General features: G+C 40.7%; 1 protein-coding gene and 1 long non-coding RNA gene across 5 annotated transcripts in view; both read left to right on the top strand.

The window, feature by feature from the left end:
• Positions 1–1094: 1094 nt before the first annotated feature.
• On the top strand, positions 1095–8109 carry LOC146050220 (uncharacterized). The gene is made up of 3 exons (XR_014466284.1): positions 1095–1192; positions 1329–1410; positions 8051–8109. It is a non-coding gene; the product is annotated as an uncharacterized LOC146050220 (long non-coding RNA).
• A 1724-nt stretch (positions 8110–9833) lies between these two features.
• The window catches only part of PAPLN (papilin, proteoglycan like sulfated glycoprotein), an 86534-nt gene continuing 69840 nt past the window's right edge, over positions 9834–26527 (top strand). For 2 of the 4 annotated variants that reach the window (XR_014466334.1, XM_083167631.1), the window contains exon 1: positions 9836–10277. The gene's annotated coding sequence lies outside the window, so the exon portion shown is untranslated. Of the gene's footprint in view, positions 10278–26527 lie in introns of all 4 variants that reach the window. The other 2 variants (XR_014466335.1, XR_014466336.1) reach the window with 2 other exon arrangements.

Below are 26527 nucleotides of genomic sequence, written 5' to 3'. Positions count from 1 at the left end.
CCCCTCGCGGGGCTCGCTATGCTCGCCACGCTATATGCATCGCATGCGGCTATATGGCATGCGATGCGATACAATGCATAAGATGCCATACGATTGAAAATAGTAGGCGCCGTTCTAGGAAACAAGTACCTTTATGCTTTTTCTACTTGCTAAATTTGTCAGCAGCGCGGCATAGAGCTTCTGCACAACTGTTATGTAGAGCACCTACATGGTCCTTAGGTTATACATTCACTGAAATCTTACAAATGTCATTAATTTGCATTCAGGGGTGAAGCAGTAATGCTAACCATTACACCATCCGTACTGCCCGTATAAATAATTTGTAGATTTTTATTGTAAAGTATGTTTTGATTACACTACTAGGTTTTTTAGAAATTTCCCAGCTGAATGCATTTTGCAGCTCTGATCTTCTAGTAGGTAAGTTGCTGATATCTGAAACTAAAACTGATTGAACTATTTCTTCTTATTGAACTGAATTTGGGTTAATTTTCTACTCACCTGTTTGCCTTTTTCCTATTTAATCTTGAAAGTATTGATGATGGAGGTGTGTGTTTTGCTCTACCTTACGTAATTTTATTATGTAAGTGTTTATTTAATAGAGTTTTTATAATGACTACATTCATTTTTGAACTAACCGGTTGTTCACTAACATTTCATGACATGTCTGGATTTATTAAAATTACAGAAACATTTAAACAGCGCAGATGTGTATCATCTGACAGACAGATTCATTTTTTTGTGAAAGAATAACCGGTTTTGTGGGAGTTTTTAAATTTTGTACATTTTTGTAAAAGGGAAGGGTATGGGAAATGTTATCAAAAGTTGAATCATAACTAATATGTGGCTCTACAAAACACATTCTTTAACGTGACAAGATTTTTTAGCAAAATACATTTAAATAAATGGGCCATGAACAGACATGTACACTGTATTTTGTTTTAAAATGTTTATCTTTTAGTCCATAACGTTTGATTTTGAATTATTTTTGTAATTTATGGGGTTTATAATTTATTTATAGATTTATACATTATTCCTTGTCATTTCTATATTTATTGGTAAAATGGGTTTTGTTTTTCTAGCACTGAAAGAGGTCAAGAACACCGCCTTGGAGTAATAGGGCTGATGGGAGAAAAATTGTGGGGTAACCCATAGTTATAATGGACTGTTTGAAACCTTTTACTCCTCAGATATGGTGAGCTATGAAAAATGTTGTTAGATAAATGTTTTTCAGTATGCACCAAATGTATCACATAAGATGTTAATATAAAAAAAAAAGGGGAGGGGGGGACGACTTTTGTCTTTCCTATCAATTTTTTTTTTTTTTTCAGAAGACCACTATGGATAGTGAGATGTACAAGGATGTCCTGGTGGTACAAAGGGAGGTTGGAGATGTAACTTCCTTGTAAGCAGGTATGCATGGTGGAAGAATGAGCTACCCTACACTGGAATAGCACCGATAACTAACACTAACACTTGGACTTTTAGGGAAGCCTGATGAAGTCCTAAATCTAAGCCAGACTGAAGAAAGGTTTAGACACTAGAGAGACTGTGGACTTGTGGATTGAAGCTTTGGGCAGCACAACACTGAAGATACTTGCACCAGACTCTGAGGCCCTTATTCAGATCTGATCGCAGTACAAGTTTGTTCTCATAAGGGGCAAAACCATGCTGCACTGCAGGTGGGGCAGATGTAACATGTATAGAGAGAGTTAGATTTGTGAGAGAACGTTTAGAGAAAGGTTTGTCAGTCGCACAGAGGTAGATTTATTGTAACAAACGGGTGGACCCTCATAGCATAATTGATTAATTGAATATATGTAAATGCGAGGGTGTGCTACCAGAGGCACAGACAGGATATTTTAAGGAGGACAGAAAAGAGTGCCTTTTCTTGGTGCACCTAGAGAAATAATACTTAGTAAAACATCACTTTTATTGAGTTCATTTAAAATAGTTGCGAAGATATAAAAAGGACTGGACAACACATAAGACAACAAATAGTGATTTTTAAAAAGGATAAGAATCCTCACCTAGCGGGACCCCACTACCCGTTATCACCGTTATTATTTATAATAGATATAGTGTGGCACGGAAGACTTGTTTATATTACCAAAGTCATGTAATGTGGATAAGTCAGGTTTGTAACTTTATCATATACAATGTATCACAATAGTCCTGAGGCTCACTTAGTGCAGCCACCAGCACGCGCTTGAACACGGATGTGATGCCGTTTCAGCGCTGCTGTTAGGCTTGCTGGAGCCAGTAGTTCCACAACCTGCGTTCCAACCGCAGAGCTGAGTCTGAGGTGTGCCTGTGTGCACTCCCTCGCTCATGTGGATCTAGAACAGGCAGGGACACACACGGCTCTGGCGCCAGATACCCTGTCAGTGTACTGATTGGGGACCGTGTCCAACGAAAACCCCAATGTAGCCAACAACAAATATATATACAGTTTGTAAGTGGGGAGGGGAAAGTGGGGTATTAGACACACTAGGTGTGTTGACTAACTACACACCTAGTGTGTCTAATACCCCACTTTCCCCTCCCCACTTACAAACTGTATATATATTTGTTGTTGGCTACATTGGGGTTTCCGTTGGACACGGTCCCCAATCAGTACACTGACACGGTCTCTGGCGCCAGAGCCGTGTGTGTCCCTGCCTGTTCTAGATCCACATGAGCGAGGGAGTGCACACAGGCACACCTCAGACTCAGCTCTGCGGTTGGAACGCAGGTTGTGGAACTACTGGCTCCAGCAAGCCTAACAGCAGCGCTGAAACGGCATCACATCCGTGTTCAAGCGCGTGCTGGTGGCTGCACTAAGTGAGCCTCAGGACTATTGTGATACATTGTATATGATAAAGTTACAAACCTGACTTATCCACATTACATGACTTTGGTAATATAAACAAGTCTTCCGTGCCACACTATATCTATTATAAATAATAACGGTGATAACGGGTAGTGGGGTCCCGCTAGGTGAGGATTCTTATCCTTTTTAAAAATCACTATTTGTTGTCTTATGTGTTGTCCAGTCCTTTTTATATCTTCGCAACTATTTTAAATGAACTCAATAAAAGTGATGTTTTACTAAGTATTATTTCTCTAGGTGCACCAAGAAAAGGCACTCTTTTCTGTCCTCCTTAAAATAGATTTGTGAGAGTTATTTTGTTTCTGTGCAGGGTAAATACTGGCTGCATTATTTTACACTGCAATTTAGATTTCAGTTTCAACACACCCCACCCAAATCTAAAGGTGGCCATACATACGCAGATTTATCTTCAGATCTGGCTGGTTTGAACAAAAACCTGGTTATGGATGAGAGCAAATGACAGTTGACCATTTGCTTGGAAATGCTGGAAAACTGTCAAACAACTGTCACTCATCCATAACCATGTTTTTGTTCCAACCAACCAGATCTGCAGATAAATCTTACTAGTGTATGGGGGCACTAACTCTCTCTGTACATCTGCTCCACCTGCAGTGCACATTTTTTTGCTCATTTTCCAAACAAATTTGTACTGAGCTCAGATCAGAATAAGGCCCTATGTCCAGGCTGATTTTTCATTAGGAATGCTAAAAAAAAAATCAATCAATGGGTAGAGACCATTGAATGTTTTTTCCTTTATGTGGCTGCATGCAAGTGGATGTGTAATGCGGGGTTTCGCTCGGTGGCGGTTGGACATTCGTCGGGGTGGTGTTTACCTGTTTGCTAGGCAGCAAATATAAGCTGCCTAGCGAACAGCTCTGAATTAGGCCCTTTGTTATTCCAAAATAGAATACATTTATTTGTTTCCCCCTCAAAATTCTACACACAATACAACATAATGACAATTTGAATAAAGTTTTTGGAGATTTAGCCAATTTATAAAAAAAAAAAAATTACATACACATAAGTTTTCAAAGTTTGCAAAACTTTGTTGATGCACCTTTGGTAGCATTTACAGCCTCAAGTCTTTTTGAATATGATACCATAAGCTTGGCACACCTATCTTTGGGCATTTATCCGCAATCCTCTTTGCTGCACCTCTCAAGCTCCATCAGGTTGGATGGGAAGCGCCGGTGCACAGCCATTTTCTGATCTCTCCACAGATGTTCAACAGGAATCAAGTCTGCGCTCTGGCTGGGCCACTCAAGGGCATTTACAGAGTTGTTCTGAAGCCGCTCCCTTGATATCTTGGCTGTGTGCTTAGGGTCAATGTCCTGCTGAAACATGAACGGTCTCCCCAGTCTGGGGTCTGAAGCAGGTTTTCAGCCAGGATATCTCTGTAATTGCTGCATTCATCTCTACCTCTATCCAGACTGGTTTCTTAGTTCCTGCCACCAAAGAACATCCCCACAGCATGATGCTGCCACCACCATGCTTCTCTGTAGGGATGGAGTTGGCCTGGTGATGATACTTTCCGACAGTCAGAATCCTGGATCGAATACCCACTAAGGCTGTAATATAACAAAATGTGGAAAAAGTGAAGCTCTGTGAATAATTTCCGGATGCACTGTCTATATTTTGGGTTTACAGTCCAAGTCCAATCCCACACCCTTTCCTTCATTAATGATTGTCAATTCATTCAAACTACTCTTGACTGATTGCTCCTATCATTGCTTTCACTAATACCCCTTTCACACTTGCAAAAATGTCCCGGGTTTTTGCACATGAACCCGGGATTTAGCTCAGTGTGAAAGGGTCTTGAAAGAATATCCAGGGATGAACATCCCGGGATTGCTACCCAGGCAGTGTGGCAGCGGTCAGTGTGAATGGTCCCGTACCCAGGATTGGGTACACGGGATTTTAATAAAGCTGCTGATTGGAGCTTTTTTGGGCTCACAAATGCAAATGCTGATGTCATCTTTTAGAGCCCTGGAGTCCATTTCTAATGACATGCATATGTATTTGAAGGGATTTACCAGGATCAGTGTGAATGGAGCTGTCCCGGGTCGATCCCAGGTCTGAGTGCAGTGTGAAAGGGTACATTCCTGGGTAGAGTCCCGGGAAGCATCCGGGAACACATTCCAGGCTCTGCGAGTGTGAAAGGGGCATAAGTAAGGTTGTAATGCTAATGGTGACTTCATTAAAGCCACCAGTACTTTGTTTAAAAAGGATGTTTCCTTTAGCTCCAGTATTATAGCACCTGGATCTCTCCCAAGTCGTCTTCTGTTAGAGGTAATTATTCACTCAGTAAGGAGTAGGAACCGGTATTAGATTAGCTGCAGTGGCAGAACTACCATTGGTGCAACAGGTGCAGTGCTGGAGCCCCTGAGGACTAAGCGGCTCACTGCTATACTTGTTAACTCCCAGTCACCCTCTGCCTCTCCCTGTCACCCACTGCTTTGTTGCATATTATGAACTTGGGTTGGGGTGGAGGAAGGGGGGGGGGGGGGGAATTATAGTTTTGCTCCTGGGCTCTTCACCCGCAAGTTTCGCCACTGTCTCAGCATATCAAAGCTGTAAAAAGTCATCTTTTAGCTTATTTTTACGTTCTTTCTGCAGAGAACAGGTATGCCATTGGAGAGATGGAAATATAGCTACCATCTAATAGTGATTAGAAGAATGGAAACGGCTCACTTTTCTGTCTGTGTTTATACAGCCGTCGGGAATCTGGTATTCCTCCAAGTTGTACAAAATTCAAAACCACAACAAACATACTGAATACCTTTTATCCTGTTGACTTTTTCCATCCTAGGTCTGGAATACATGAAAGCTGAACATTTTTCTTGTTTGTTTGACAATAATAGATCTCAGGAAAAATGTGTCCACACTGTTGACACATGTTGACACATGTCCATTTTATTTAATCCCGTTCAGATTATTCTCTTGTTGCTACGCAGAAGATTTGTTTCATTCCCATTCTTCAAGCTTTAATCTGACATTCTTATTCTGACCTGGATTTTTCCTAACTCAGATGATTTGATTGTGTTTCCCCCACCAGATGTATTAAAGTTCTCATTTTATTCTTCCTTCCATGACTTGGACCAGGGCCGGACTGGGACCAGAAATCGGCCCTGGCATTTTGAGCACACAGGCCCATGGGGGGGGGGTCTCATGAAAGGAGGCGTGGCATCAGAAAAAGGAGGCATTACACATTATGGAACACACCGTAATGCCCATTACACATTATGGAACACACCGTAATGCCCATTACACATTATGGAACACACCGTAATGCCCATTACAGAATATAAAACAATCTGGACCCTACAGGCTGCTCCCCGTGTATAATAACAACAGGACACAACAGGTTGCTCCGCCTGTATGATGACAGAACGCCACAGGCTACTCCACCTGTATAATAACAGGAAACCACAGGCCGCTCCCCCTGCACTGCCTCCAGGCCAGAGAATGCACCTTAAGGCTTTTCAGCCATTGCACCAGCTTAAAGCACAGCTGCAGCCACCCAGGTATCAAGGATCAAGCACAATTTCAAATATTCCCCCCACACAGGACAGGATGGACTCTGCAGTAACCTGGTGCTACTGTGGTTGGGGTGAACTGTGCAGGCAGGGGATATATATCCTCCTGCACTGAGACAAGTCCTCAGTGCAGGAGGCCGGCGGCCATTTTCCCGAATCCGCAGCTATATACTTAAAGCCTCAGCCAACGCCGCTGAACAGAGATGAGAATGCACCGCCAGCGGTAAGCAGGACTCAAATTCGGCCCACCTGGCCATCGGCCCTTCTGGCATTTGCCAGAAGTGCCAGATGGCCAGTCCCGCCCTGACTTGGACTATGTATTTACAATAACTTCGTCCTCATTCTTCTCCAAAAATGTCACCTTCTGAAGATGGGTGTTGGAGCCACATCCATGGAAATATGTATTAATGTAAACCCACAAGGGGGTATTCAATCTTGGCTGCTATTTCTGACAGGGGATATAGTGGCTGCTGCTGGCTATATAATGCTGCCGTTTCCGACAGCACTGAAGGCAGATTTTGACAAAACAGATCCAAGTTGGATCTGTTTTGTCATAGACGGCCACAAATTGTTGAATCCGCGTCCATTTTTGCTGACATGCCCACTTTTCGACATTCAACAGGTAGAACATTGAATTCCGGCTGTTGAGTATCTGGGATGCAGTTAAAATTCCGGCGGTCGGGATCCCGGCGTTCAGAATCCCGACCGCCGAAATCCCAACACATTCTCCCTCCGTGGGTGTCCCTGGAGGGAGAATAAATTAGTGTGCCGAGCGTAGCGAGGCACCAGGCCCGCTGCGTGACGAGCGCAGCGAGCCCGCAAGGGGGGGGGCGATCCACGTCCCCCCCCCTTGTCGGGATTTTGGCTGTCGGGATTCTGAACGCCGGGATCCCGACCGCCGGGATTCAGTACTGAATCCGAGTATCTGTAGAGCAGAGCAAACATGGCCCGGGATTCCAACTGTTGGGATGTTCCAACAGTCAGAATCCCAGAATGAATACCGCCACAGTGTTAGAGGCAGTTAGTAAAAGGAACAGGGTCTTCCAACAGCACAATTTAAGTTATGTTTTTTTAGTTGGTGCTGTAATAACTGTTCATGGATTATTATTTTTTGTTTATTACTTTGGGCGAAATGTACAACAAGTCAAAAGATCTACAAGTAAAAGGTAGACAGTGGTTAAGGCTGAGAGGTCAGTGTGGCAATGGTCGACACTATATATATATATATATATATATATACATATATACATATATACATACATATATACATACATACATACATACATACATACATACATACATACAGATGGAGCCACTCTCATCTATTCCTTTAATAGAATCATGTGAGTAATAGGATTACTCTGCTATCCCCTACTGTATTGTTCTATGTATTGTATTGCAGCTGAGGATATTGCATAGGATAGCCAAGGAAAATAAATGAGAGGGGCTACATGTGTGTGTGTGTGTGTGTGTGTGTGTGTGTATGTGTATATATATGTATATATATATATATATATATGTGTGTGTGTGTGTGTGTGTGTGTATATATATATATATATATATATATATATATATATATATATATAATATTTTTTTTTCTCCATGTTTTCCAACTTTTGCCTGATTTACTATCCCCATGCTCTAGAATTGGGAATCGTAACCTGTGGTGAGAGCAGCGGTCGCAGAGCAAGGCAAAAAATGAGGTGAGTGAAGCAAGCACACCATTGTGCACAATTGTGTTCAAATATGATGAAACACACTAAATAACACCCCAGAAATGTAAAAATAACTTTTCGACCATTTTCATGTCGACCGCTGATACCTGTTGACCTTAACTGCTGTCTACCTCTTACCTGCAGACTTTCTGGCCCTGTTGATGGAATGCATGCTAACCATATGGGGTAGACCTATCTAACGAGACACTGTAGAGCTTTCATACCGCTCCTGGTTCTTTGTACTGATATTTTAAAATACAAAGCATGAGACACACAAGTACAGAGGATTGTGATCTCATAAAGCAATTGTTTTTGTACAAGCAATCTCTGTTTCTTAAATGTACATGATATGCAGCTCATTATGTTTCCCTGGGTTCATAGTATATATTGTACCTATAAACCCCCCCCATAATATTATATAAAATGGGGAGGATTGACGACCGTACAGCTGTGTGGTCTGTATAAGTATTCTCTGTAAAGCGCTGCGGAATATGTGTGCGCTATACAAGAAACTGTTAATAAATAAATAAGTAGCGAGGACTGTACAAACCACTATCTATTTGCAAAGGGTCTGTTTGTAATTTTATTAGAAAGATCTTTATTGGTACTGACACACGCTGCTGGACTGCTGCACTCCTTTATAGAGTCTGGCGCTTAAACCTTGTAAGTGCCCGCTGCACCTCAAAAAGAGCCTGTGCTTATTAGCCTGGCACTCACACTGCTCAGGAGCAGAGCACAGTCTCCTCCGCATGAAAAGGCTTTTGTTAGGTGGGCCGGTCTGGGTTCCTCTCACTTGACTCCTGAGGAATGAGGATGGAAATGTATATATGCTTATATAGGGTGAGATGTACTAAGCCCTGCAAAGTGATAAAATGGAGAGTGATAAGCCACCAACCAATCAGCTCATACTTTTTCAAACACAGCCTGTGACATGGCAGGTGGGAGCTGATTGGCTGGTGGATTATCACTCTATCACTCGCCCATAGTGTGGGTTGTGCTCACCTACTCCATGATCTCGAAATGCTTTGTCATATCTGGCTTTGGATAGGCCAAATTTGGAACCCTCTCTCATATACTGTATAGCCTACAGTAAATCCCAAAGCTGCTCCATCCTAGTCACTATAGCCCGCTGGTTCTGTTATCGCACCACTGGGAATTTTATTTCAGTCCGATGTATTTGCTCTCTCTCTTCCAGAGCCTTAAGTCGGACACACATTGAAGTGATGTCTGCACAAGCGAAGAATGATTATTCCATCCAAGTGGTTCTCAAAAAAACCCCATCTTTTCATTTATTTCCTATTAAGCATTAACAATATATCGTCTCCTATTAATAAGGGTATGTTACCCATCCTCACCATTTCATGGTAACTCCATTAATGAACAAGGTTGTTACCATGGACTTTAGCAAAAACAACTGGAACAGCTATTACTGGAAATATTCAGGCATTCTATCTGCATAAACATTGTTATGTGCAAGTAGTGCTTTGTTCTTAAAAATGACCCCCATTGTCTAAAGCGTGGAGTTATGTGACTGTTTGTATTACGGTCTGTCATTGTTATTGTTTGTTTTTTGTTACTGTGTTTGCTTGACGGTGTCATTAACAATGATTAGGATAAGTCATGTTTCCCAAATCTGTTTTTCCTTTTGTTTGTTTTTGAGCTTGGATGAGGGACGTGTTCCCCTCTCTCATTACACACACAGAGACACTTCCTCATTCTCATGTGTACTGTGCTGCTCACTATAGAGGCTGTCCCAAGTCCCATCTGTCTAGTGTTTCACTCTGATTTCGGTTTAACCCAGGGCTACAATAAAACGAGTGGAGTGGGTCCCACCCAGAAAGAAGCCTACTGAGCTTCTGAAAAAGGCAAAACTACAAGGAGAAAAAAAAAACACCTTTTCTTCAAAGTGGAATCTATTCTCAGCAAGGTTCTGTGCGAGCAGGCTGCATTGCTTATCTGTGCTGTGGACTTGGCTGTTACAGTGAAAAAAAGGAACTTTGCAGACCACAGAGGTGGAACATAAGCACACCGTACATCTTTTTACTGGTGTACGCTGGAATTAGAGGAGAAGCGGGAGCTTGGGAAGCTGTGATATTTCTGATCCACTGGAGATAGGACAGCTGTGCTACAGAACTCACCCCCCTGGGCAGGCCCAAGGTAAGACGCTTGCTTGTGTGTATAATTACTGCATACAGTACATCTTATTGGGAAGTCTCCAGGATTCCATGCTTGTTAATGGAAAGAAAGAGAAATTAGGAGCAGGTACCACAGAGATAATTATTTGATTTATTTTTTATTAACAGTTTCTTTATATAGCGCAGCAGATTCAACAAACAGGGTATTTACAAACATTCAAAGGTATGAGGGCCCTGCTCGCAAGCTTACAATCTATAGGGAAATAGGCATTAATACACAAGGATTGATATTCTTTATTGCATAAAGTCCACCAGAATGAAAAGGTTCCTGGTGACTAATATAAAATACTTTGGATTCTGAGTCTATATAATAGCCACCTTCCTTCAAGCTGCAAATACTTTGGTGACAAATGCTCTCAGTGGTTATGTGGCTTGTTCTAGTGGTTATAACTGGTGCTTTTTATTGGGGTGGGGGGCAGAAGTTGCACCTTTCTGTGTGTGTTTTTGGTCTAATGTTTTTTATTATGATTATTATTATTATTATTATGATTATTATTATTATACTATACCAGTTCCAAAAACAGGAAGACATCTGTGAAATAATGTCAAAATAACTAATATACATATCAGCACACTTAGGGGAAATTTACTATTTCACATGGGTTGTTGCTAGAATCAACTTCTTATTTATTTAGAACCATCTAGAACAAACAGTGGTTCTCAACCTCAGTCCCCAAGACCCCCACACAGGTCACGTTTTCCAGGTCACCCGGCAGGTGCACTCATTACTCACTGACACATTTAAAAGATCCACAGGTGGAGCTAATTACTTCACTTGTGGTTCTGTGCGGAGACCTGGAAAATGAGCACTGTGCGGGGTCCCGAGGACCGAGGTTGAGAACCACCGTTCTAGAAGATAATAGATAGTATCTGCTTAATTGACCATAGCAACATCCCATCTGAACTCCCATCCCACAGGGGTAAATTTACTAACACTTCTAAAAAGGAAGAGGTGATTTTGCCCATAGCAACCAATCAGATTCTATCATTTTGATGGCTGCAATAGAGAAATGACAGACAGAATCTGACTGATTGCTATTGGCAACATCGCAGCAGTGAGTGAACCAGAATAAGGGCCATTATGTAGAAGGTGATTCCTGACCTAGAAAATTTCTTGGCTTCTGAAGTTCGTTTTTATTTTACCTTAGAACCCTGCCAATAGCTAGTCACATCTGTTCTTTTCTGGCTCAATCTTTTGCACACTGTTAGTGTAAAACCTGTAATGTTTTTTTTGATGACGTACATAAGTTACTGGTAAGTACGGATAGGCTACCTCTAATGCATGATATTGCTACTTAGGTTTGTGCAGTAAGGTCACGTAATTGCATTTTGTAAAAGTGTAGGTCTGCTCCGTAAAGAAAGGAACATCGCATGGAAAAAGTTTCTTATGGTGAAAAAAACAAGCACAAAGTAAAATAAATGTAACTATACTATACTACATGGAGTATAAATATGACTATGAATTGAAAGCCGCACATATAAATATATAATAATATTTAGTCATGCAGCTTGTATGACGGCCACTGCACTGATTAGCAACACGTTCCATGCATTGGTAAGTGCAATGCGATCTGTCTGTATCTGGCACTAATATTGTCTGTATGGTCCACAAATTACAGGCATCTAGATAATTTTTATATGCAAATTGTTATATTCCAATTGAATGTGTATATATTATAGAGAATATACAGTACAATAGATATATTGAAGCATGTCTAGGTTCTGCGCGCAGGCTTCAGGCATTGTACAAAAGCACTCCTCAGCCTTTTCCATTTATTGTGTTCAAAAGGGAGTTCTCAAATTTCTTGACCTTATCGGCCTTCATTGAACAAAACATCTAGGGAATGAATACGTTTGAAAGTTGGATAAGACATAGTTTGGGGGGTTTTTTTTGCATATGCATATCGGTTTCATTGAAATAGGTCTTTAAGAAGCAATAAACATTAAAACCGAGATTGAATTAGATGGACGCAAGTCTTTATTCAGCCTTAACTACTATGTAACTATGTAATGGCTTCATTTAAGATCAGATTGGGAAACTTTGATACGTGATTAATTGGATCTAAAGGATTATTCATTTTCTTATATAGCACACACATATTCCGCAGCGCTGTACAGAGACTATCTGAACATTCACATCAGTACCTGCCCCAATGAAACTTACCATCTATATTCCATATACACGCAGACACATTCATTCTAGGGTAAAGTTTTGTAGGGAGCCAGTTGACCTACCAGTATATTTTTGGAATTGTGGGAGGAAACCGGAGAAGCTGTAGGTAACGGGGAGAGTATACAAATACTGCACAGTTAGGGCCATGGTGGGAATCAAATCCATGACCTCAGTGCAGTGAGGCAGTAATGCTAACCATTACATTATCCGGGCAGCCCAACTAAAGGATCACTTAGTTCTAAAGATTAGATTATCTGAAATCGAAAATTGATTATTGCAACTATGGGAGTTCCTGCTACAAAGTGGATATTATTTTCCAGATGATGTTACTAAAAAAAAAAAAAAAATCCTCCATCATCCATGAAGCAATCCTTGGAGATTCTCTATTGAGCTTGTGTGTTTCCACATGCATGGTCCAGAACCAAGTATACACTACTTTGAGCAATGCAGATCTTGCAAATATCAGGCACTATACAGGTGTCACCTATGTAGGCAGTGTTTTTGGTGAGGGAGTGTTGCCGAAACTTGCTATGCAGATCCTCAATACACTTGTTACACCAAGGATTGAGCTGGTGCAAGTGGGTATTGATACATCTATGAAGCCAGGCATAAGGATAAAAGTGGTAATGCCACAGAGATGAGAGCAACCGGGTATGGCCAAAAATGTGCATTTCATTTCTATAGGAGTGATGTAGCCGACTTGGGCCCCTATAAGTGTCATTGACTCTGTACTGAAGCAGAAGTGTAGAAGTAGTAACAAAAAAAAATCTTCAAGCTACCAACAGAGGTGACAATTTCCCTTGTATACGAGGGGTGTGCATTGAGTTTCTCGATGTACAAAAAGTATTGTTTACAAACCGAATGAACATTAAATTCTTTTGAAAGTACAGTATCTTCCAGAATAACATAAATCCCAATGGGCCAGGTCTGGATTGTATGGCAGATGACCAAGCTCCTGGAAGCCGTCAAAGGCCAGAAAAGCTTCTTTCTGAACTTGTGGACAGGTGCATTATTGGGATAATTCTTGGACACCACATGGCAATTTCTTGCTGCAGGCATTGGTTGGTGTTCAAGTCTCTGGGGCATTTCTGCATGAGTGGTACTGAGGAAATTTGACTAATCTAAGTAATAGAAACAGCCATGATCTGCTTTCCTGTGCTGCACTCATGTCTGAACTTCTGTGACAGTGCACCTACAATTGGGATCCACTATTGTTTGGTTTTATGGTCAAAAGTGTAGATCCATGTTTCATTGCCACTGATGATCTCCTAGACAGAGTACGAATGACCAAAATCGAACCTGGCCAACATGAGGAAGGGCCCTTCTGCTCTCAAGTCTACTGATGGGCATTCAGCATCCAGAAACCTTGCTCAGACCAAGCTTTTCATGGAGTATCAAACAGGTGGATTTTGATGAGATGACCATCTCCTTCTCTAACTGGGCCATGGTTACTCTGTTGTCTACCTTAACTATGGATTGCACGGCAGCAACATTGTCTGCAGGGATTGCGGACCCCAGACGGCCCGTTCCCAATTCTGCATACCACCCGGATGGTGCTTCCTGTTTCACACCACGTCTTGTAGTCATAGAAGATCACGGATCTCCAGTGGTCTCTGTAGAGATAATGCTGCTTCTATATGGTTAGGCTCCTTCCCAAGAACTTTAGTCAGAGATTACAGAACACAACCAGACAGATGTGTCTTCTCTACCTATGCACTGCACGTCCGAAAGCTTATTGCACACCAATCATATATCTGGAATACACTAATGAATCAGTGAACAACCGTACATTTGGTTTTGATTTGGGAATTTGGTATTATTACATCATATTGTATTTCATAGATCTAATAAAGAGTTTTCAACACTATATTATATAAGAATTGGCCGGAAAATGTTCAAATATCTCTAATATGTGTTTAAGTTGAAGATCTGAGATTTTAATAACACAGCTGGCAAACAAGTTGTCATACATATACAAAAGGTCATTCCTAGTGTCTAGAACCATCAGAAACCCCTGAACTTGTGGCCATACCTTGACAACACTGGTAGCCAACTGAATCTAGGTCTGTACCATATGGATGACATGGTAATGATCGACAATTGAAAAAAGGTTAACATGAGGGGGAGGGGGGCTTTTGCATACAAGAACGCATATCGACCTTTTCATGTGTGACCGTTGCCATGTCAAACTTTGACCTTGTGCGTTATAATATAACTCACCACATTAACTTACTCAATTTTCTGTAGATGAAAACTTTGTTTTGCTTTCCCTCTCTTACAGGTTCACGTGCTTTACCATAACATAAGATACACGAGTCCTGTATCTGCTGATAGGAACAGCATACTTCTAAGTAATAAGATTATCATTCCATTTGGAAATTCATGCAAAGTGTGAAAGAACCTGTAACATGTTTAGTTTAGTTGTCTGGTTGGAGTAAAAATCTGGTGAAGTATAGAAGCCAATGACAATCCACAATTTGTTCCCAAATGCCAGAGAACAGATTAAAAATGGCTGTTGAGGTAAATTGAATCAAAGAGGTTTTCCAGTGCTTGTCATTTGCATTTCCAATATATTACCAGGTTCTCATTCCTGACAGACAACTAGTTGGCTGGTTGGAAAGAAATTATTTATTTATTTATGTATAGCCGACTTTGGAGGCAGTAGAAGCTTTGTACTTTTCACAGGGCATTGGTTTATATTGCATAAGATCTAAAGATTTGTGCTCCTATACCAGGGTTGCCTACCTGACATTCTTCAGGGAGAAAATGCTCTGTCCCTGGACTTCCCTGGTAATGTATGATTGCCATCACCTGTGGGGAGCTAGGGAATTGATAAGAAAGGTGTTACACCACAGGCGATGGCAATCATACATTACCAGTCCAGGAACAGAGCATTGTCTTCCTGAAGACGGTCAGGTAGGCAACCCTGTCCTATACTGTGACTTCAGTCAGGCTAGATGGCTCCTCTCAGTGCGCCTGATGATACCACCTTGCCAATTTACTATAGCTCAAAATGGGTCTAATTAGTAGAAATAAAACCTGCTTTGCTAGATTGCACTCACAATTGGATGTGACACTTGTATATTTGTATGCGACTGTCTGAATCGCTATGTGACATGCTACAATGCAGCCGGTGTGGCTTTTTCTTACACCAAGTTTCGTTGTGCTTCAGTTCATATGGGACTTTGTAGGTATTTAAGACTAACTCCTGTGCATTTAAAGTTTCAAACCAATGTCTGTAGTACACCTTGGGGCTGATGTAAATGTTCATATATTCTCTGTAAAGCGCTGCGGAATATGTGTGCGCTATATAAGAAACTGTAAATAAATATATACCCCAAGCCTTGGAGATTATTGTTGCTGAATACGCCCAGTTTTAAATTATTATGGCCATGCTGGCTCCAGATTCACACACCATCCAACAAACAATAAATACAACATGGGCAGTAATTTTATCTATTAGTAGCCACATTAATTATTGAGAAAATTGAGTAACAAATAAATGCTCCAGTTAAATATAGGGGTCCATAAAAAATACCTGTAAGCTGATTTTTGAGTCATTTTAAGAAACCTTTAACTCTTTGAGTGCCAACATCTCTTTTAGAGATGCGCAAGATATCCGGTAAATATGCCAGCGTCACTCACATTTGTGATTATAAATTCAAATAAAAAATAATAAAAAAAGATATTTCCTGTATAAGGTAACATAACAGGTCATTATGATGAATACATTTGTTGGCTTTGCCAACTTTCGCATCAATTTTGAGAAATTCCCTTTGCACTCAGAGTTAAAAATTGGTTAACTGCCACATGCATTGTAAAAAAAAAAAAAAACACCTGTCCCATCCACACAACACTGCTATAGTCCTGATCCATGTCTTTTAACCCATTGAGTTAAAATAAAATAAAAAATGAAGGGATACATCCAACATTTTCCAAGTCTTTGGTTGTCTCCTCTTGTCTTTTTCCACTGCAGTGGGCCTACAGTTTAGATATTTGAAGGGTGTGGATTACACCTTAATCTGGAGATTATGTTGCACAAAATATTGACCCTATAACCTCCAACTTCAAAGTACACACTTGGAAGACCCTTCCTCTAAAGCTCATGGGAAGAACAAGCTTTTTTTAAAGATTCAACCTACAGTATATCTTTACTAGCGCTCAACAATATGTATTCCTAAAAAGGATTTCTTTGGATTTAACAGTATCCTTTCTGCTTTTATATGGGATGATAGACCCATGAGGGTAGCGCTCATAACCTTAACTAATTCCAAAGCCTCAGGGGGCATATGTGTCCCTACCCTATGTTTCTACTACACAATACTACTACTAGATATTGGCACTGATTTCGATTAGATTAGTTCGGTCCCCCTCGCATTCGCACGGTGGACCAATGTGTTTTTTTTACTGCGAATGCGCATAATAATTTATGTGCATGTGCAGGGTCCCTGGGCAAACAGGCTTTTTGACTTGCATAGTCACCAAGCCGTTTGCACGAAGTGATGTGGGGTAGCGGACTGAGCGTTCCCAAAAAAATGGGCGTCCGCCCAAAAAATTTTGGTTTTTCCCATGGGATTGTGGGCAGGGCGAGGTGTGCCGGGGTGGCGGCTGACAACGCATGCCATGTCTTCGGCCGGAAGGCCGCAAATATAAATCACTGGCTGTTTGCGAATCGTGGTGAAATCATCTGATGGTCACTGACCATCGAATTATTTTTACGGCTGTGGGCACATGCGAGGGGATGTGCCTTCATGACACATCCCCTCACATGGTTGGGAGGGGAACTGGTGCAACAACTGCTTGGTAAGCTGCAAGCTTTGCAGCTAACCAAGCAGATCAGAATGAGGGCCATTATCTCCCTTTTATCCCCCATTTTTTTAACCCGGTGATCTCCCCACTAGACCATAGCTTGATGATTATTGCCCGGAATGTTATCCATCAAGTACTTGTCCAATCTCATTCATAAATGTATTTAATGTATCTTCCATCACCACCTCAGCTGGCAGTGAGTTCCACACTGTACTCCAAACTTAAGATGGGGCCTAACAATTGCTTTAAAAAGTGGCACAATAACAGTGTCATCCCTTGATTCTACAGTATACCCCTCTTTATACACGCTAGTATCCTACTGACCTTGTTTGCTGCTGCTTGGCATTGAGTACTGCACCCAAGTGTATATTCAATTTGCACTCCCAGGTCATTTTCCATTTCTGATGTTCCTAACTCTATCCCATTAAGATTATCGCTAGCACACTCACTGATTATTTCTCCTAAGATGAATAACTTTACATTTGTCATCATTGAATTGCATTTTACATTTATCTGCCCACTCCCCCAATTTGTTTAAATCCAGAAATGTGGGTGCGCTTGATGGGAACCTGGATACATGGATACATCCTGACCTGTGTGAATCTCTCAGCACAATTTAGTATCATCTGCAAAGATGGACACTTTGCTTGATATCCCATCCCATGTCGTTAATAAATAAGTTAAATAAAAGTGTCCCTCACACTGAACCCTGGGTTACCCTGTTCAGTACTAGTATCCAGTTACAAAAGGCACCATTTATTGCCACTCTCTGTTCCCTGTAAAGGAGCCAGTGTTTAACCCATGTACAAAGTCTGTCCCCTAGTCTCAATATCTCCATTTCGTGGATCAGCCTCTAGTGATTCTCCCCCATGTATGTTATTTGGTGTCCTTGTGCGATTTGCTATTGTCCACATATGTCATTACTGTATACACAAAGTTTTGGTATATGTAGTTTTTTTTTAATCTCACTTGATTTATAAAACATCTAACCACCTGATTAATCATTAGGTGAGTACTGTATCTCAGGGGTTCTGAACCAAGGCCAATATTAAAAAAGGGATTTTCCTTGGTTTTCCTATCCTATTAGTTTACGTTGAATACAAATTGATTTAGTCGAATGTAATCTCTTCTCTTTCATATCCATCCTAGTACCATCTGTCTCCACTAGGGATGGACACATTTTTAATTTAGCCAACTTTCTTACTCATACTATTTGGCTCCATTGTGCCCATCAAATCGGTCTTACTACCTTCACATCTCCTCCAACACCTCTATGGGACAATCCTGCTTTCCCTCCAGGTTCCCATCAAGCTCACTCACGTTCCTGGTATCGGATCCCTACCCGTCCTAGATTTGCTATAGATCTTATTGAAGTTAAGTCCTGGTCCACACTAGATACCATCTCTCATAAATTTCACATCACTCACCTTAGATTCTTGAATACTTTCTTCTGAGATCCTTTTTAGGTTCTCTACCTAAATCAGCTGTCTTTAGATGCCTGATCTTTTATGACTCTCCGCAAGGGCATTATCTCTATTTTATATTAGACGTTATGTACAGCAGGCCCCCAATCCCATTGTTTCCCATAAAAGCCACAGGGAGAGATACCTTAGCCCCCCACCAGATGATGAAGCTTGGCAGATTATTAGACATAATGTAGCTCATTCCTCCATTATCAAAGAAAATTCTTATAAATGTATACAAGATGATATCTGGACCCCTCCAGGCTCAATAAATATTTTTTTTCCATCAGCTTCACCATTTTGCTGGCATGATTGTGGCTCTAAGGGAGACTTTAGCCATATTTGGTGGAACTGCCCCAAGATTAGACTTTACTGATTCAAAATGTAGTCTCTTTCAAAAGAGATACTTCAGTCACAAATTGCTCTTAGCCCATGGTTGGCATTATTGGGGTACCCAATAGAAGGTGCCCTCACCCTTCCATACATATGGTGTAATCCAAAATATGGTTTGTTACCACTATGGAAAAAATACCCCATGCTTTGCATGATACTATTGATAAATTTGAGAAAACATGGTCCCCGTAGATTGCTCACTTTGCTGTCCCTTCTCCTGGGACTTGAGGAGATTGGTATAGTAAAACTAACGTTCCTTTCTGAAATAATTTACTTTCGTTGTACCATGATTTTACCACAAGTTTGCACCTGGCTGCATAAAAAAAGTGAAAATCCTATTAAATATTAGCATGGTTACATTTTTGCATCTAAGTGAAAACAAAAAAAACTCACGTCCTGTGAAATTATCTCGTAAATAGGGTTAATGCGGACGATAGCATATGACGCCTTTTTGTCCCAAACATATTTATTGGGTATTTTAAAAGAAATCTCATGTTAACAACTTGCCAACAATAACAAAAGTAAATGTAAAATACAATTAAAGTTCGGTTTTATTGACGTCATATAACTGTTATACCAGATTAGAAGGTTTCAACTATAACAGCATGTACTAAACAATGGCATATAATACAAGTACACCCACACATCGTTAATTTAATACAATTTAATGAAAACTTTATGTGAAAGAAGGGAGGAAACCTATAAAGAAAAGGACCCTCCTGGGCTTGTTGGGGACTACACCAAAAAGCTTGAGTCTCCCGCAGCTTCCTGGAGGATAGATAAATACAGTATGATGTACTTAAGTTACATATGTATGTTTCATGATGACACATTCATAGTTACATACCGTATGTATGTTTCATCATATGTAAGTCATATCCAGCAGCCTGCTTTGTATTGTTGTGCAGGTGTATAAAAGGACAATTTCATATTCCTCCCACTTGCTGTGCACTGCATATGTAAATAAGAGACATTTAAATGACTTATTGTGTATGTATATATAGCATATAGCTGGAATATGGTACACATCAGTGATCTGAGAGCTATAAGTTTCCTGTGATTTTGTTCATAGCATTACAGATGTGTCCTAATACATCAGGGGTGGGGAACCTTTTTTGTGCCAAGGGCCATTTGTATGGGGAAAAAAATCCTTCGGAGGCCATATGTAAAAATTTCTCTTACGAATTGTCCTGCTGCAGCCATCCCACGCTCCGGCGGCTGCCGCTGAATAGGACTGGCAGTCTACGGCTGCTGTTGATTAAGAGGAATCTCACGAGAACTACCGACCTCTCGCGAGAATTCCCCTGTACTTGACTCCCGGCAAAGCCGCCGGGCAGGTGGGAGGGCCACTCAGACCAGCTACGGGGGACGCATACGGCCCCCAGGCCTGAGGTTCCCCACCCCTGTAATACATCATTGCTGTAGTCACACTAAACTGCTCCTCTTGGTTTGCCCGGTCCTGTGAAACTGCCATAAGCGGGTCTCAATGTGTGTCTCTGTTTAGCTAAATATCCATCTAAATCACAAACATGTTGACTAGGATGCGGGGGCATAACTAGTTATCCGTGGGTCCCATAGCAAAAGCTTGTAAGGGCCCCTATGTACTGACTAATGGTGGTAAAAGTACATCGCCTCTGCACAGCGTGACCTCTCTCATCGTGTTCTCCTGGCTGCTCGTACTCGGCGCTGTCCGACAGAAAGGGATTGAATTGCATTTCAGTCCTGAAATCCTGGGATTGGACACGGGCTTAAATTCCCTGCCAAAAATGCCCAAAATACCGGGATCCCGCCGATCCCGGTATCCATGTGGACCATGTGGTGTCGACCAATTGACTGACAACCTAGCATCTAGATACTGTTTTGTACACGGTCTGTGATGGAATGTTCCATCATACTTTACATTTAGGGGAGTTGTGTGTTCTTATATGAAATATTTATTTGTTTGTTTTGTAGTCAATCATATCTAGGGTTTTAATACAACCAAATACCTTTCAATCACAAATTTGTTTTATCTGGTTGAAAATAACATTAAAACTAAGTACTGCGTATTGTTGTATAATGATAGCAATAGTTCTGTTGAACAAGTCTTTTGTCCTTCCGGGAATAAGGAGTTCTTCGTTTTTCCAGATCATATTATCATGGGATCATGGGAATATTTATATCTTAAGATAACAAACTAGGTCCCATGTTTACATAAGACTGTGTATTATTTCAGCTGCTGATCCTCTAATATCTATTTAATGGATAATTGAGTCAAATATCTACAATTACAAGTCCTATAATTGCATAGTAATACTTTAATAAAGAAAAGTTAAAAACATTCATAATTTATGATATATATAAATGTTCCAATAAGTCGACTATACTTTAAATAATTTCATTTTTTTCACCATAGTGCCAGCTAATATGTTATCCGATGTTTCAGTCAAAAATGAGATTGCTCTTCCATGGGATTATTGATCCATTAATGTGTAAATCATGATATGATCCGAAGCAGTATGAGGGCTTTTTTGTGGTGAATCATATGTGCGGCTGTCTGCACTACAGAACTATTTATCCAGCTACTAACGCTGCACTACCCATGACGGTAAAATAAATAAATGGGATCGCACAGGCCTAATAATCCTCAGTGTACTGACCTTATGTAATAACTATGCAATACTGCCAGAGGCCAGAATATTAACCTATTCCAATCTGTCCGAAAGCCAAAATATTCATCTATCCGGATCTGACCAGAAGCCAAAATATTAACCGATCCCAATCTCTCTGCGAAGTAACATATTGGAATAGGTTACTCACGAGACATTCAGTTTGATACAGAATGTTAAGCTATATGTAGAATTATTTTTACATTCTCCAAGACAAAAAATTAAAAGTTAGAATAAATTCAGTATATGTGCAATGTCCTCGACATGTTTCGGTCATTATTATTTACCTATGTGACACTTTAACGCTTTAATTATTAACACTAACCTATGGAACACTTTTAACACATGGCTGCTGCTTTTTATTAATGTAACACCTTTTAACACTTTACCTGCTACTTCTCACTGTTGTGATGCCTTGGGGAGGTTGGGTTGTGATGGCCTGTGTGGGGTCCCATGCTCTGGATGATGTCATTTGGTTATGGTAGATGGTCCCATATTATTTAAGGCACTTTAATTTTACTCTGTGAAAATGGCAGTGTGTCATAATTGCTCTGATTAGCAGTGTTTAGTGTGCACCTGTATTTTCTCTTTTTTTTTCTTCTAATGCTATAGGTATTTCCTCTGTTATGCAGAAATAGCTACTTTCTTTTAGGAGGAGGGCTACAGCGACCCTAGTGCCCAGAGAGGAGGTACTGGCTCTGGCACATTTGTAGACTCACAACTACTATGGACAGATTTGGCTGCATACCATAGACCCAAGATTGGACAGCGTGAAAGGCAGGGAGTGGCTTCCTAAAAGAACCCATAGCCTGGCAGTCCCAGAGGTAGGAAAGACCTCCCAATGAATGACAGGTAGGACTTCCAATAGGAAGTGAAGCCAGTGCAGAAAGAGATTGCATCTGGATTCGCTGGCAAAGAGCAGTGTGGTAGATACAGCAGGTAACATTCACCACTGGTTGTAGTTTTAACACCTAGACAATGTAAAATGAGAAAAACAGTATTAAAATATGTAATGTTGTAAGGGTTAATCTGCAAGTACAAATCTCTGAAACCTGGCGACATAGGGAGGCGACTATTATAGCTACACGGGAAATCCATTGCTAACTAACACAATGCTGTAAACCTGCTCTTTGTAAGCTAGCCAAGTTATGTCACTCATTTTGTGGAGAAGGGCGTTCATCCTCAACAACCTTTGGCAAAAAAATCTTTTTCCTGCTGTGCCCCACAGACCCAACAACCAGAAAGTAAAAGTAACAAAAATTAAAATAATATGTATTCTATTTATATAGTAATATAATATATCCTCCCCCACTGGTCACCCCCTAGGAGTCTCAGGTGCAGTATATTCGTCAAGCAGCATTCCATGCAGTGAAGACAATAACAGCAGACTGGTTTTTCCAACGTTTTACTGTTGTGAGGTAAACATATTCGTTGCTGCTGCTGAGAGCCACACAATGAAATCTGTGTGTGTACAGGGCTGATGCGATGCACCGCAGTGCCTCAGGCAGAGGGGGCACCCTGACGCTCACCTGCTCCCGGGGTGCTGATGTGGCGCCCGCTGCTGAGTCCGGGTGTGTGTGTGAAGGGGTGATGCGGCAGCCAAGTCCGGGGGCGAGGGACGGAGGGAGGGGGGTTAGGTGTGGGGCACTGCTCACCTCGCTCCAAGTGGGGTGGGGGGAGGGGGGCTGCTCCCATGCCTAAAGCTGCCTAGTGGTGGTGCCGGCCCTGTGTGTATATATACAGTATATATATATATATATATATATATATATATATATATATATATATATATATATATATATATATATATATATATATATAAGAAAAAGAGGTTCAGAGTGCGCTACCAGGAATTAGTACACAATTTGTAAAATACAATACAGTTTAATATAAAAAGGTGCCTCTTGGGCAGCATATAAAACACAAGCACTTTTTTTACAGCATGTATTTGTTGATTCTCCAGATTTTTTTGTGTTGTTATTCTTTTGGTGAAGCAGGTCCAACGCGTTTCGTCAGAAAGGTGACTTCATCAGGGGCTTACAAGCAAAAGTTTGACAACCAAATGGCACTGTAAATTCAATACAGACATTTATGAATGGAAATGAAAGGAGGAGAGTCTATCTTAACATTATTAGAAACAACATATGAGCCGATGAAGAGTAAGATGGTGAAGAGGAGGACGAGAGAGAGAAATGATGATGGAATACAGGACTGGATTGAAATAACTTCACAAAGATAGTGTACCATTTTTTTAGGAACCACTTGTGAATTATAAACCGATCCGTGCAATTAAAGTTAATGAGTATTGACGAGTGGACATTATGAACGTTTAAATTACAGTAGGACCATACTATTCACAGTAACAGTGAATTAATATATAGTTAACAGTAAAAAAATATTTACAAGATAGAGATAATCATATAACTCATATAATGCGTGAAAGCCCCACCGAAGGGAAAGAGGAATATTTCATAGGAGTATATATATATACCTTTGCACAGGATAAAGTATCATACACACTTTCCGGATGACTTCAACAATGCATATCATTAAAACACATATCTGGGGAAAGATATACAGTGATGTGTTGAAAACTCCTATATTTAGAGTGAATACATGTCCTTATGGTGAGAACAAAGTTGTATTTTACTTACATATTTGTCCTATGCAAAGGTATATATATACTCCTATGAAATATTCCTCTTTCCCTTCGGTGGGGCTTTCACGCATTATATGACTAATCACGTGTACCACACTCATTCATTTTGAGATTATCTCGATCTTGTAAATATTTTTTTACTGTTAACTATATATTAATTCACTGTAACTGTGAATAGTATGGTCCTACTGTAATTTAAACGTTCATAACGTCCACTCGTCAATACTCATTAACTTTAATTGGTACTTATGTAATATCTGGGCTCCCGTTTTTCTTATGAGACCGTGTCCCCTCGCGGGGCTCGCTGCGCTCGCCACGCTTCGGGCACGGTGGCTCGCTGCGCTCGCCACACTATATAAAATCAACTCCATGCGTAGTTGGATAGTAGGGGTATGAAAAAATGGGGTGCATTTAACATGGGAGCCCAGATAATACATAAGTACCCTTTAATTGCACGGATCGGTTTATAATTCACAAGTGGTTTCTAAAAAAATGGTACACTATCTTTATGAAGTTATTTCAATCCAGTCCTGTATTCCATCATCATTTCTCTCTCTCGTCCTCCTCTTCACCATCTTACTTTTCATCGGCTCATATGTTGTTTCTAATAATGTTAAGATAGACTCTCCTTTCATTTCCATTCATAAATGTCTGTATTGAATTTACAGTGCCATTTAGTTGTCAAACTTTTGCTTGTAAGCCCCTGATGAAGTCACCTTTCTGACGAAACGCGTTGGACCTGCTTCACCAAAAGAATAACAACACAAAAAAATCTGGAGAATCAACAAATACATGCTGTAAAAAAAGTGCTAGTGTTTTATATGCTGCCCAAGAGGCACCTTTTTATATTAAACTGTATTGTATTTTACAAATTGTGTACTAATTCCTGGTAGCGCACTCTGAACCTCTTTTTCTTATCTCTAAACCAACCGGGGTCCTGTCTAACAGGGGATCCTCAGAGTTGCTGCAACCTCACTGTTGTGCGCGGTTTGGGTCTCCTTTGTCATGTGTATATATATATATATATATATATATATATATATATATATATATATATATATATATATATATATATATACAGAGTATTTTCTCCTTCAGGGAGAAAATGCTCTGTTCCTGGACTTCCCTGGTAATGTAGGATTGCCATCACCTGTGGTGAGCTAGGTAATTGATAAGAAAGGTGTTTCACCACAGGTGATGGCAATCATACATTACCAGGGAAGTCCAGGAACAGGGCATTTTCTCCCACATGGAGAGGGTCAGGTAGGCGAGTACAGTATGTGGTAAAGTGATAAATGGGGGATATGTTTGTGGAATCTCTGCTGAGAGCCTGTGGACTTTTTGTAAAAGCCAGATCAGGATTCCTGGGATGTGAGAGGGAACGGAGAACTCCATCCACAAGGCCAATTTCAAGTCTTTATGCCTTTAGCCTGAGAGTAGGCCAATTACTACCTTCACCTGTAAGAGGCTGATAAGCTGTGTCAGGACTTTGCTCAGGGACTCATTACCTTAGAAAACGGGTAGTGGTCCTGTTATGAGATACTGTACTGTGATTTGCTGACTGTGCATATGCTTGCGTTTGTGGTAGGAACATTACATCCTACCACCCCGAAAGAGGGAATCTGTTATGTTTAAATAGTGTCCAGATAGGACAAGGATTTATCTTTTTATTCATATGTTTTATGGAGTGTCATTCTTTGGGTAACAACAGACAGACTTGGAGGTAGGAGGGCCCTGCTGCAAGCTTACAATCTATAGGGATATAGGAGGGAACCACAAGGACAGGCACCCGTAATAGCAGGGCTGGGCAACACCGACCCTCCAGATGTTGATTAACTACACATCCCAGCATGCCTTGCATCAGTTTCAGCATGGCCACAAAGCAAAACTAATGCAAAGCATACTGGGATGTGTAGTTCATCAACATCTGGAGGGCCAGTGTTGCCCAGCCCTGCGTAATACCATAGCAGTCCCACCAACTTGCAAGTCCAGAAGAAAAGATAAATATAATAAATGAGTGCCTCAGTCTACCTAAATACAATTTCTGAAATACATTTTTTATTTATG

This window comes from Crinia signifera, chromosome 12 (assembly GCF_055691185.1).
Source record: "Crinia signifera chromosome 12, ASM5569118v1, whole genome shotgun sequence".
NCBI lineage: Eukaryota > Metazoa > Chordata > Amphibia > Anura > Myobatrachidae > Crinia > Crinia signifera.
The sequence above is the reverse complement of the archived record's forward strand: the minus strand, read 5'-3'. Positions and strand labels throughout refer to the sequence as shown.